Source organism: Castor canadensis, chromosome 4 (assembly GCF_047511655.1).
Source record: "Castor canadensis chromosome 4, mCasCan1.hap1v2, whole genome shotgun sequence".
NCBI classification, from domain to species: domain Eukaryota; kingdom Metazoa; phylum Chordata; class Mammalia; order Rodentia; family Castoridae; genus Castor; species Castor canadensis.
The window spans coordinates 64,108,387-64,121,218 of record NC_133389.1 but is presented as its reverse complement, the minus strand read 5'-3'; the positions used below and the strand labels follow the sequence as shown (position 1 = coordinate 64,121,218).

General features: G+C 36.2%; 1 pseudogene; it reads left to right on the top strand.

Annotated features, from left to right (window-relative positions):
• The first annotated feature begins 9,610 nt into the window (after positions 1-9,610).
• On the top strand, positions 9,611-12,514 carry LOC109703008 (kinesin-1 heavy chain pseudogene; annotated as a pseudogene).
• The last annotated feature ends 318 nt before the right edge of the window (positions 12,515-12,832 follow it).

The following is a 12,832-nucleotide window of genomic DNA, read 5'->3' as shown; positions in this document are numbered from 1 at the left end:
ATTGACAAATTAGAGAGATATAGGAACATATTTAAGCAAAAGAGTAAAAGTTCTCAGTTAACATTCAAATAGATTTATTCTTTAAAAAATTCTGGCTTACCACTCATTTTTATTTTTTGAGTTCACATACATATCTTAGTCTAAACAAGAATGATGATATTTAATCTGAAGAAATGGGATATACCCAGTGCCTTTCAAAATTAGATAAAATGAGAACTAGAGGTAAGAATTTGTAACCTAATAACACATTCTGTGATGTATGGTCAGTGTCATGCCTAGACTACTCATGCTAATAACCATTTACATACAAGCCCTCTCAAATTAAGATGCAAAACAGGCCAAGTTGATTTTAACCTACTTGGAGAATTAGCAGATTACAGAGCATTTGGTTTTTATTTTTTTACATTATATAACAATTTGATTTTTTTCAAAATATATAATATACATGAAAATAATGTTGCATTTAATATTATTTCTATATGCACTTGAAGAAGAAAAACCAAGAAGTTTTCGCCATTTCAACACCTGAATTTCATTGAAAGTGGAGAGAGAGAGAGAGAGAGAGGAGAGAGAAAGTGAGAGAGAGAGAGAGAGAGAGAGAGAGAGAGAGAGACAGAGAAAAAATAGTAATAGTTTAGGACAGAGACCCAAATTTGACAGTCTGAGATTGTAAATGTATGCTTTTATTTTCTTCTTAGTTGTCTTATCTATATCACCTTCTGCATTCCTGCTTTGCTAATGTTATTAATATCAATGTAGAACAAATAGCCTTCATGTCTTTCCCCAACATTATGTAATTTAGCTTTTTGTGTGTGCTTAAGTGATCATCCCCACAAGCAACTATGTTACAAGTGCCATGCAAGCACAAAGTAACTGCAAGCTTTTACAGATTACTTGATATTCTTGACATTGAAAAATACTCTCAAAAGTTAATTATTAGAATTCATGAAAATAAACCAATTGAACACATTTCAGAAAGAGAATGAAATGTATGCTACAAATCATAATGTCTATTTTCTCCACTTGTATATGAAAAAGAAATAAGTGCACATGTAATTAAGAGAATTTATTGAGTACAAAATGATTATTCAATGAAAGCAAATGATCTTTATATTCCCAAAGAACATTATAAGCTCAGGTACAATTTTCTGTAATTAGAAGATGTTATCTTATTTTCACTGATTGACTCTTGACAAATATTTATTGAATGTTTACCATTTGTCACAAATACTGCTAAATTGTCATGAGGCATTGGGGAACAAAATCAAACTTAGTTGCTGTTCTCTATATTTTTCCAGTGAGATGGCACAAATGAAGATTGATAAAGAAGGCCACCATGTTGACACATATCTGTAATCCCAGATACATGGAAGGCAGAGATTGGTGAATCGTGGTTCAAGACCAGGCTTGGCCAAAAAGTTAGCAAGGCCCTATCACACACAAAAAAATCAGATATGGTGGCACATGCTGTAATCTGAGGGAGGCTTCTCCTATGTGAAAAATAACCTAAAACAACAAAAGGGCTGGGAACACAACTCAAGGGGTAAAACACTTTTCTACCAAGCATGAGGCCCAGAATTCAAACCCCAGTACAACTTCCCCCCAATAAATGATATATAATCACCCAAATAAAGTTGAAGCTTTGTTAAAGGCTATAAGTGAGTGATATGTACTTCTAGGGTATAATATGGAGATTTAGCCCAATCTGTGTTGAGGGAAAAAGAGAAAGTTGACTGGTTCACTGATTTCATATCTGAAGGATGTCAATTTGTAAAGAAAATTCCAGGCAAAAATTATGGTTTTTAAGATAATGGAAGAAAGATTTATGAGACACTTACAGAAAAGGAGACAAGGTCTTACCTAAGAAGCAAGAGCCTACTGGGGATCATGCTCAAAGATTATGGCTATACATAGATGATTTAGGGAGCATCTTTTTGAGGTTTTTAAGGTTGCTAGACATATGACTAGATTTGAAAGTACCTAGGTGGAGAACTATGATATAATTTAAGAACCTACTATAATACTTCAGATAGAGATAAAATATTTGGACAAGATGGGGGGAGGTAGAGAAACAGGAGAATAATTTTGACATACTTAACAAAGAAATTTGAAATGTGCAGGAGGGTGAATATAGTGCAAATACTGTGTATATATGTATGTAAATGGAAAAATGATACCTGTTGAAACTATTCTAGGAATGGGGGGAAGAGCAGATAAAAGAGAATGATGGATGGGTGAATTCAAGTATAATATATTTAATATATTGTTAAGAACTTTTGTAAATGTCACAATGCACCCCCAGCACAACAAAAAAACATTAGAAGGAAAAAAAAAGAAACAAAGAACTTGGTGAACTGAAATGAGAGAAAAAGAAGTGTCGCAAATCTTGTGTTTTTGACTTGGACAACTGAACATTTATTATGGCATTAAAGACTGGATTTAAATGGAAGTTCATGACGCCCATGACTTTTTTGAGCATATCTTTTAAAAATTGTGAAATCTTATTTTAAAAACAAGCAGTTGAATATATAAACTAGATGTCAAATGGAAACTATTGGGCAGACTTTTATGTTTAATAGATGTTTAAGGAACAAATAAAGAACTTTTGTCAATTACTCAAGCTTAATAGTAAGGCCATATTTCACATATTCATCTTGTAAACCTACACTATTTTCACTACACCATTGCACTACATTTTGATATTTTATTTCAAAGATACAGTTCTTAAATACCTATTACTGAGATCCATGATTAACTCAAGTTTCTGGTCTTTTGGAGTAGTAGAGTCTTCTGGCAACCCATTCATGCCCTTACCTGCTATAACTGTTGGCTGGTAATGCCTCACAGAACAAAGCACTTCACTTTACTAATTCCATCTACTTCATGTAAGGGTCTTCCAAATCTAGAACCCTGACACCAATGTCTAACTTTCACAGGGGTACAAAGGCCTAGTTTCTGTACCTCATGGTGGGATAACTGCAGTAAAATTCAAACTCTTGTCATCACCCCTTTTGGATTAATCTAAAACTAGACAGAACCTGGGGTTGCATTCTTGTTTGATCATGTCTCATTTTCTCTCTGCATTTCAGCTTTTTATTTCTGATAAATATTGCTAAATTTTCATGTTGTGTTACAATCATGCAAAGACTGAGTAGTTTTAAAACATTTATTTTTTTCAAAAATAGAACTTTGGCCAAAATTGGTAGGGGTCGATTTTATTTATTCAAACCATCTGTAACTCAGTAGACTGAAATTATCTGAATATCAGTTCTTTTTTTTTAACATCTTATTGGCATATATTAGTTGTACAGGAGGATTTCATTTTCACACTTCCATATATGTTGATGATGTTCCTTGGTTAGATTCTCCCCATCATCATTCTCCCTTTCCCCCTTTCTCCTGCTTAAAATAATCTCAACAAATTTCATTGCTCTATTTTCATACAAGTATATAAAGTACCTACACCTTATTCTCCCCTTTTCATGCTCTCCATTTACCTTGCCACTTTCCACTGCTATCTGGTCCCCAAGAAGACCTGTTTTTCATTTCAGTCTTTCATTTTTCAAGTGCATATTCCTTTTTTTACATACATACACATTTATTTATTTTTCTTCCTTTCTTTCTTTTATTATCATTTGTACATTTACTTACATGTTTATACATTGTTTGAGCCAAACACTTTCAGGAAAACCCTGTTTCACCCTCTTCTCTGATTTTGTTGAAGAAAAACATGGGAGTTAATAAGAAAGACATAGCATTTTTGCTAGTTTTAGATAAAGATAGCTATACAGAGAGATTCCTAGCTCAAGCACATATTCCTTGTTCAAAGGGTTGCTCTATGGTATTTAACACATGAGGATGTTGCATTTTAATCAGATTACCCCCTTTTACTCTCCCTTACCCTTCCTCCCTACCCACTATATTTTTTGTTTAGTGTCCTGATGGGTGGAGGTGCATTGTAGCATTTACACATGTTCTTATAATGTATCAAATACACCATACATGAATTCACCTCCTCTACCATTCTCCTTCATCGCCCCTCCCCCGATTTCTGGAGTCCTTTCAACAGGTATCATGTTTGAATTTATTTACATGTGTACACATCTTTGCACCCTATTCACACTCCTACTCCCTTTCACAACACTTCTCACTTCCCACTGGTGCCAGCCCTTCCCTCTGGCATGACTTCTTCCACCCTGCTGTTCCCAAATTTGATAGAAGAAAAAAAGAGAAAAGACAAAACAAAACACATGAGATTTTTGCTTGTTTGAGATAAAAGTAGCTACACAGGGATTTTCCTTTTGATATTTCCATGTATATACGTATTATAACCACAATTAGTTTACTTCCTCTAATGTTTTTCATTCTACCTTAGTCCCTTTATTAAGGTAGTTACAATTGTTTAAGATTTCTATATTCATCCTTGTAAGGACAGGATATCAACCCTGTTCAAGTTTTTAGTTTCACTACCCTCCCATGTGTTACCTTCCCTTAGTGTGACCAGTATTTCATAACATTACTGCATTTGTGTTAGGTCTCTGTTGCACATATGAGAGAGAACATGTGGCTATTGGCCTTCTGAGCCTGGCTAACCACACTAAGATGATGTTCTCCACTTCCATGCATTTACTTGTGAATGAAAAAATTTCATTCTTCTTTGTGGCTGAATAAAATTCCATTGGATATAAATATTGCATTTTCTTAATCCATTCATCAGTACTGGGGCACCTTGGCTGTTTCCATATCTTAGCTACTGTGAATAGTACTGCAAAAAACAATGGTGTACAGGAGCTTCTGTTGTAAGGTCACTGACAATCCCTTGGGTATATACTAGGAATGGTATTGCTGGATTGTATGGCAGGCCTATTTTTAATTTTTGAAGGAATCTCCATACTCTTCTCATAGTAGTCGTACTAGCTTACATTCCCACCAGCAGTGTATGAGTGTTCCTTTTCCACAACATCCTCACCAACATTTGCTGTCATTTGTGTTCTTGATGGCAACTATTTTAAGACGATTAAGGTAGAATCTTAGTATGGTTTTGAATTGTATTTTCTTTTTGGCCAGGGACAGTGAGAATTTTTTATGTGTTTTTTTTTTAGCCATTTGGAATTCTTCCCCTGAAAATTCTCTGTTCAATTACTTTGCCCCTATCTACTATTAACCAACAACTTTTAGTGTGCTGTGTTGTGCCATATTCTTACACAGATAAAATGTATTTTGATAGCATTCATTTTCTGTCATTCTCTTTTCCTCTCCTTCCTCTCCTTTGTCACTTCAGTTCCACTGCAATAGGTGTGCATTTGTTTATACATTTTGCTTTAGGATCTATCATTCACATATGAGAGAAAACAGGTGACCTTTGTCTTTTTGAACCTATCTTAATTTGCTTAATATGACAATCTCCAGTTCTATCCATTTACCTGAGCACAGCATAATTTCATTTTTATTTATGGATAAATAACATCCCACTGCAATACACATGTATATGTATGTGTACAATACATGTATATATTCATTTTCTTATTCCATCAATCAGTTTTAGAGCATCTGTGCTATTTACATAGCTTGGCTGTTGTGAATAGTGCAGCAATAAACATGGGTGTACAAGTGTCTTTATTGTAGCTTGACTTACATTCTTTCTGATATATGCCCAGCAGCAGTATTGCTGGTTGATATGGTAGATCTATCTTTTGTGTTTTGAGAAACCTCCATACGGCTTTCTATTGTAGTTGTACTAATTTATGTTACCAACAACACTGTTTAAGGGTTCCTTTTCCCTACATCCTCACAAATATTTGTTGTTGGTTTTGTTCTTGCTGATAACCATTCTAAATGGAGTGAAGTGAAGTCTCAATGTTGTTTAAGTTTTTATTTCCGTTATGGACAAGATGTTGAGCATTTCTTCATGTATTTATTGCTCACTTGTACTTCTTCCTTTGAAAATCGTTCAGCTCATTTGTTCATTTATTCCTTGTGTTGCTGATTCTTTGGGAGTTTAGTTTTCTGAGTTCCTCATATATTCTGGTTATTAAGCTGGTAACAGATGTATAGTGGCATATAATTCTCACATCTGTGGGCTGTCTCTACAGTCTGGTGACTGTTTCCATTGCTGTGAAGGAGTTTTTAGTTTGATGCAGTCCCATTTGTTGAGCACTTATTTGCTTAGCTATTGGTGTTCTGTTGAGGAAGTTACTGCTTTGCTTAGGTGTTCCAGTGTTTTACATATTTTTTTCTTTTGTACTTTGAGAGTTATGGGTCTCACATTGAAATCTTTGGTCGATTTTGAATGGATATTAGTACAGAATGAGAGACACAGATCTTGTTTCAGTCTTCTACTTATGGATACCTTCTTTTCCCAGCACCATTTGTTGAGGAAGTAGTTTTTTGGGCTCCTTAATCAAAAAGTAAATGACTGTAGTTGTGAGGCTTTATCTCTGGTTCTTCTGTTTTGTTCCAATAATCTTCTTTGTTTTTGTGCCAGTATCATGCTTTTTATTGGTATGGTTTTGTAGTATAGTGTGAAGTTAGATACTGTGATACCTTCAGCATCACTTTTATTGCTCAAGATTGCTTTTGCTGTTTGAGGTTTGGTGCCGGAAGCTGTGTCTGGGACAATCTTTGGACATCTTTATGTCTATACATACATTTCAGAAACTCCCTTCAGAATGGTGGCTTCAGAATTGTCAGATTATTACATGTGAAATCAACATTCTGAAGGCCTGAATCACAGAATTGAGCAAGGTAGATGCTCTATTTTCCCCCTAATTTATCTTTAGAGTTCACATAGCCTCACTACTACCATCTCTTCTGTGGGGCTGTTATAAGCCCTCCCCTAAAAAAGGAAAAGAAATTGACTTCAACTCTTTTTTAAAATTAGTATATATTAATTGTGGAAAGTGGCTTCATTGTGGTAAATCCAAACATGCATATAAAATATTTTGATTAAAATCATCCCCTCTAATACTCTCTTGTTTCCTTTCCCCAAGTTTTTAAACAATTTGTAATCTGTTTCATTGTTTTATTTTCATATATGTATACAAAGTACTCTGATCATAAGCAACCCCCCTTCTCCATCTTTTTTTCCCTTTGCTCTCTCTTTGATTTCCACCCCAAAACAACTCCCCATTTTGTACTTTTTTCAGGTTTTAGGTCCAGATTCTCTGGATGAGAGAGAACATGCAATATATCTCTTTCTAAGTCTGGCTTATTTCACTTAACATGATGATCTTTATTTGTATCAATTTTCTTGCCAACATCATTTTATTCTTCTTTATGGTTGAATAACACTCCATTGTGTATATATACTACATTGTCTTTATCCATTCGTCCAAAGATGGTCACTTAGGCTGATTGTGTATTTTTGTTATTATGAATAGTTCTGCTATAAATATGCGTGTGCAGATATCTTAATTGTATACTGACTTATATTCCTTCAAATACATACCCAGGAGTGGTGCAGCAGGATCATATGGTAGTTTACTTTCAGATTCTTTAGAAACCTCCATAGTGATTTCCATAGTGGCTGTACTAATTGACTTTCTCACCAATAATATATGAGTTTCTTTTGCCCCATCACTTTGTTTGTTTCTTTATTGATGAATGGTTGCCATTCTGACTGGAATGAAATTGAGTCTCAATGATGTCAGCTCTTGAGAAGGGTTAGGGTAAGGTTCTGAAAGAATATGAAGGATAGGATATATTTTTGTGGACAGTTTTGGAGAATGCAACTTTCCATGCTTCAAAAAAATCACATTTGTCTGTATCCTTGTCTAGAGAATCCAAGGAGAAGCCATTGGCAAACGTGAATTGATCTCTATTTTCCTAATATTTTCATAAGGTAGTTTCTCATTAAAAATATCTCAGTAATGTTTATTATGTTATTTATTGTAATATTCACATGAAATTCTGTTGCCATGAAATTGATTTTTTCAATATGCCTGTTGAGTCTAAATTTAGTACAATGGAAATGAGTCAATCAATAATACATTCTCTTGTATCATATACATTTCATATGGGATTTTCAAGGAAGATTCTCTGTACTAAGAATTGGGGATCTTTTAAAAACAATCATAATATACCAGGTTTTTCTGTTAGAGGATAATATATAGTCCTTAAGATTTGTATCATTTAATTATGTTACATACTACCAATGGATCCTGCAAAATTTAATAGCTTTTTGAAAAATAGATAACATATATGGCTTAGAAAGAAGGATGATGGAAAAGGACATTTATTTTTCAGACCCAAAACTGAAGAAAACACATTAGCTCATGCTGTCCCTCAAGGACCACTTTATGTTTGTGTGGAGTCAGAGAGAATTAAAAATAAGTGTTTCTCAAAAGCCATAAGGGTTCCAGATTTTCACTCAATGTGTGTGCATCTGAGCATTTGTGGAAAAAGATTAAGATGGAAGAATGCCATTGTTTGTGTTAGAGAACAACTTTGCCTTTCACAAGAGAGTGTGAAGAAGAGAAAGGAGCATGCATTGTGTCACAGCCTGACTCTCACATAGGATGTGTCAGGGGATTTAGTGACATTGGATTGAATCAGAATTATACAGCTTTTTAGACCTAAATTACCACATTACTTATCACACTATCAAGCCCCAATGTTGGTTTGAATGCTTCATCTTTGGAATTTATAAGTTACTCATTTGTGCATTATCTTCTTTTTGATTATTTATAGTGGCTTTATTCACAACAGACAAAACTAGAAATATCCCAAATGTCTTATGATAGGTGACTGCTAGACAAACTGAGGAATAATAATAATCTGATCATAACAAAGTACTATTGACCTACAAATTTGGATGGATTGCAGAAGCATTGTGCTGACAGAAAAAAAGTCAATCTCAAAAGATCACATACTGTATGGTCTCATTTATATAATTTTCTTCAAATGATAAAATTATAAATATATGTTTTATTTGTTTAAATATTTAAAAATAATCCTTTCTACACATAATCAACATCAAACCTGTTTTACATTCTTTTCACACAAGTAATTCAAAATGTAGTGTGTATTTTGAATGCATGGTGCATTTATGTTTGGACTTGCAAAATTTCTTTTTTGTTATTTATTTTTATTGTATTAACTTAAAACATGAAGCAGAATACTTGATATGCATATTACTATTACTATGTTACTAATCACATATTACTAATTACTATAGTTAAGAAAATTTACCTGGCCGGTCTGCGGCCTCTGGAGGGATCGAGCGTCAGCCGGCAGCAAAGCCTAGCTGACCGAGGTGGGTGGGGAGGCCCAGCCAACTTCGCACGAGAAGAAAGGAGGGGCGACTCTGCAGGCCCCCAGAATTTCCCCAGCTCCCTGCAGCCTGCTTCAGTTGGCGAGGGAGAAGCTGAGGAGCTTGAGACTCTCTGGTGCTGCTGCCAAGGCTGCCATGATGGATCGGAAGTGAGCCTTGGGGCTCCAGGGCTGCTGAAGCTTGAGTCCCAGCTCAAGGGCCGCTCCTGCCCCGGGAAGCATGGCGTGACAAGCAGCTGCCTCTGGGTTCTCGCGACCCCCCAACGCTCAACTCCGGCTGCTTCCTCCAAGACTGAGCAGCGTGAGTGGCTCCCGGCTTCCGGCCCCTGCTGCGAGAAAGATGGTGGACCTGGCCGAGTGCAACATCAGAGTGACCTGTCGCTTCAGACCTCTCAAGGAGTCCCAGGTGAACCGCGGTGATAAGTACATCGCCAAGTTTCAGGGAGAAGACAGGGTCATGATCGCGTCCAAGCCTTATGCATTTGATCATGTGTTCCAGTCAAGCATATCTCAAGAGCAAGTGTACAATGACTGTGCAAAAAAGATTGTTAAAGATGTACTTGAAGGATACAATGGAACAATATTTGCATATGGACAAACGTCCTCTGGGAAGACACACACAATGGAGGGAAAACTTCATGATCCAGAAGGCATGGGAATTATTCCAAGAATAGTACAAGGTATTTTTAACTATATTTACTCTATGGATGAGAATTTGGAATTTCATATTAAGGTTTCATATTTTGAAATATATTTGGATAAGATAAGGGACCTGCTAGATGTTTCAAAGACCAACCTTTCAGTTCATGAAGACAAAAACTGAGTTCCCTATGTAAAGAGGTGCACAGAATGTTTTCTATGTAGTCCTGATGAAGTTATGGATACCATAGGTGAAGGCAAATCCAACAGACTTGTAGCAGTTACAAATATGAATGAACAGAGCTCTAGGAGTCACAATATATTTCTTATTAATGTAAAATAAGAAAACACACAAACGGAACAAAAACTGAGTGGAAAACTTTATCTGGTTGATTTAGCTGGTAGTGAAAAGGTTAGTAAAACTGTGCTGGATGAAGCTAAGAACATCAACAAGTCACTTTCTGCTCTTGGAAATGTCATTTCTGCTTTGGCTGAGGGTAGTACATATGTTCCATATCGAGATAGTAAAATGACAAGAATTCTTCAAGATTCCTTAGGTGGTAACTGTAGAACCACTATTGTAATTTGCTGCTCTCCATCATCATACAACGAGTCTGAAACAAAATCTACACTCCTATTTGGTCAAAGGGCCAAAACAATTAAGAACACAGTTTGTGTCAATGTGGAGTTAACTGCAGAACAGTGGAAAAAGAAGTATGAAAAGGAAAAAGAAAAAATAAGACCCTATGGAACACCACTCAGTGGCTTGAAAATGAGCTCAACCGATGGTGTAATGGGGAGACAGTGCCTATTGATGAACAGTTTGATAGAGAAAAAGCCAACTTGGAAGCTTTCACAGTGGATAAAGACATTACTATTACCAATGATAAACCAGCAGCCACAATTGGAGTTACTAGAAGTTTTACTGATGCTGAAAGAAGAAAGTGTGAAGAAGAAATTGCTAAATTGTACAAACATCTTGATGACAAGGATGAAGAGATTAACCAACAGAGCCAGCTGGTAGAGAAACTGAAGATACAAATGTTGGATCAGGAAGAGCTTCTGGCATCTACCAGAAGGGATCAAGACAATATGCAAGCTGAACTGAATCGCCTTCAAGCAGAAAATGATGCCTCTAAAGAAGAAGTAAAAGAAGTTTTACAGGCCTTAGAGGAACTTGCTGTTAATTATGATCAGAAGTCTCAGGAAATTGAAGACAAAACCAAGGAATATGAATTGCTTAGTGATGAATTGAATCAGAAATCGGCAACTCTGGCGAGTATAGATGCTGAGCTTCAAAAACTCAAGGAAATGACCAACCACCAGAAGAACTGAGCAGCTGAGATGATGGCATCTTTACTAAAAGACCTTGGAGAAATAGGCATCGCCATGGGAAATAATGATGTGAAACAACCTGAGGGGACCGGCATGATAGATGAAGAGTTTACTGTTGCGAGACTCTAGATTAGCAAAATGAAGTCAGAAGTAAAAACAATGGTGAAACGCTGCAAGCAGATGGAAAGCACACAGAGAGCAACAAAAAAGTGGAAGAGAACTAAAAGGAGCTGGCAGTGTGCCAGCTGCGAATCTCTCAACATGAAGCCAAAATCAAATCATTGACTGAATACCTTCAAAATGTGAAACAAAAGAAGAGACAACTAGAAGAATCTGTTGATTCCCTCAGTGAAGAACTAGTCCAGCTTCGAGCACAAGAGAAAGTCCATGAGATGGAAAAAGAGCACTTAAATAAGGTTCAGACTGCAAATGAAGTTAAGCAAGCTGTTGAACAACAGATCCAGAGTCACAGAGAAATTCATCAAAAACAAATCAGTAGTTTGAGAGATGAAGTTGAAGCAAAGGAAAAACTTATAACTGATCTTCAAGACCAAAACCAGAAAATGATGTTAGAACAGGAACGACTAAGAGTAGAACATGAGAAATGAAAGCTACAGATCAAGAAAAAAGTAAAAAACTACATGAACTTACGGTTATGCAAGATAGACAACAAGCAAGACAAGACTTGAAGGGTTTGGAAGAGACAGTGGCAAAAGAACTTCAGACTTTGGACAATCTGCGCAAGCTCTTTGTTCAGGACCTGGCTACCAGAGTTAAAAAGAGTGCTGAGATTGATTCTGATGACCCTGGAGGTAGTGCTGCACAAAAGCAAAAAATCTCCTTTCTTGAAAATAATCTTGAGCAACTCACTAAAATGCACAAACAGTTGGTACGTGATAATGCAGATCTTCGCTGTGAACTTCCTAAATTAGAGAAGAGAATTAGAGCAACAGCAGAGAGAGTGAAAGCTTTGGGGTCAGCATTAAAAGAAGCCAAAGAAAATAAATCTCGTGATCGCAAACGCTATCAGCAAGAAGTTGATCATATAAAGGAAGCAGTCAGGTCAAAGACTATGGCCAGAAGAGGGCATTCTGCACAATTGCTAAACCTATTCGTCCTGGACAACATCCAGCAGCTTCTCCAACTCATCCAAATGCAATTCGTGGAGGAGGCGCTTTTGTTCAGAATAGCCAGCCAGTGGCACTGCGAGGCGGAGGAGGCAAACAGGTTTAAGCACGCAACAAGCCCACAGATGTTGAAAAAAAATTGAAGTATGAAGTATCAAATAGTCATTCATTGACTATAAGCTCTGCGCCCTTGGAATTGTAGAATTACAACTTTTTTAAAAACAAAAACTGTATAAGTTACGTCTGGCCTGTACAGCTATTCCTACTCATCTTGTAAACTCTGCTGCTTCCCAACACAACTAAAGTGCAATTTTAGTGTCTTAGGAGGAAAAAAAACGGCAGTTTACAGCTGTGGCCCTATTTATTACACAGTTTGTCTTTCATGTCTTAAATTTAGTCTTCACTGTGCCAAGCTAACTGTTCTTATAGGGCTGTGCTTTTTGTTATTTGCTTTTTTCGGG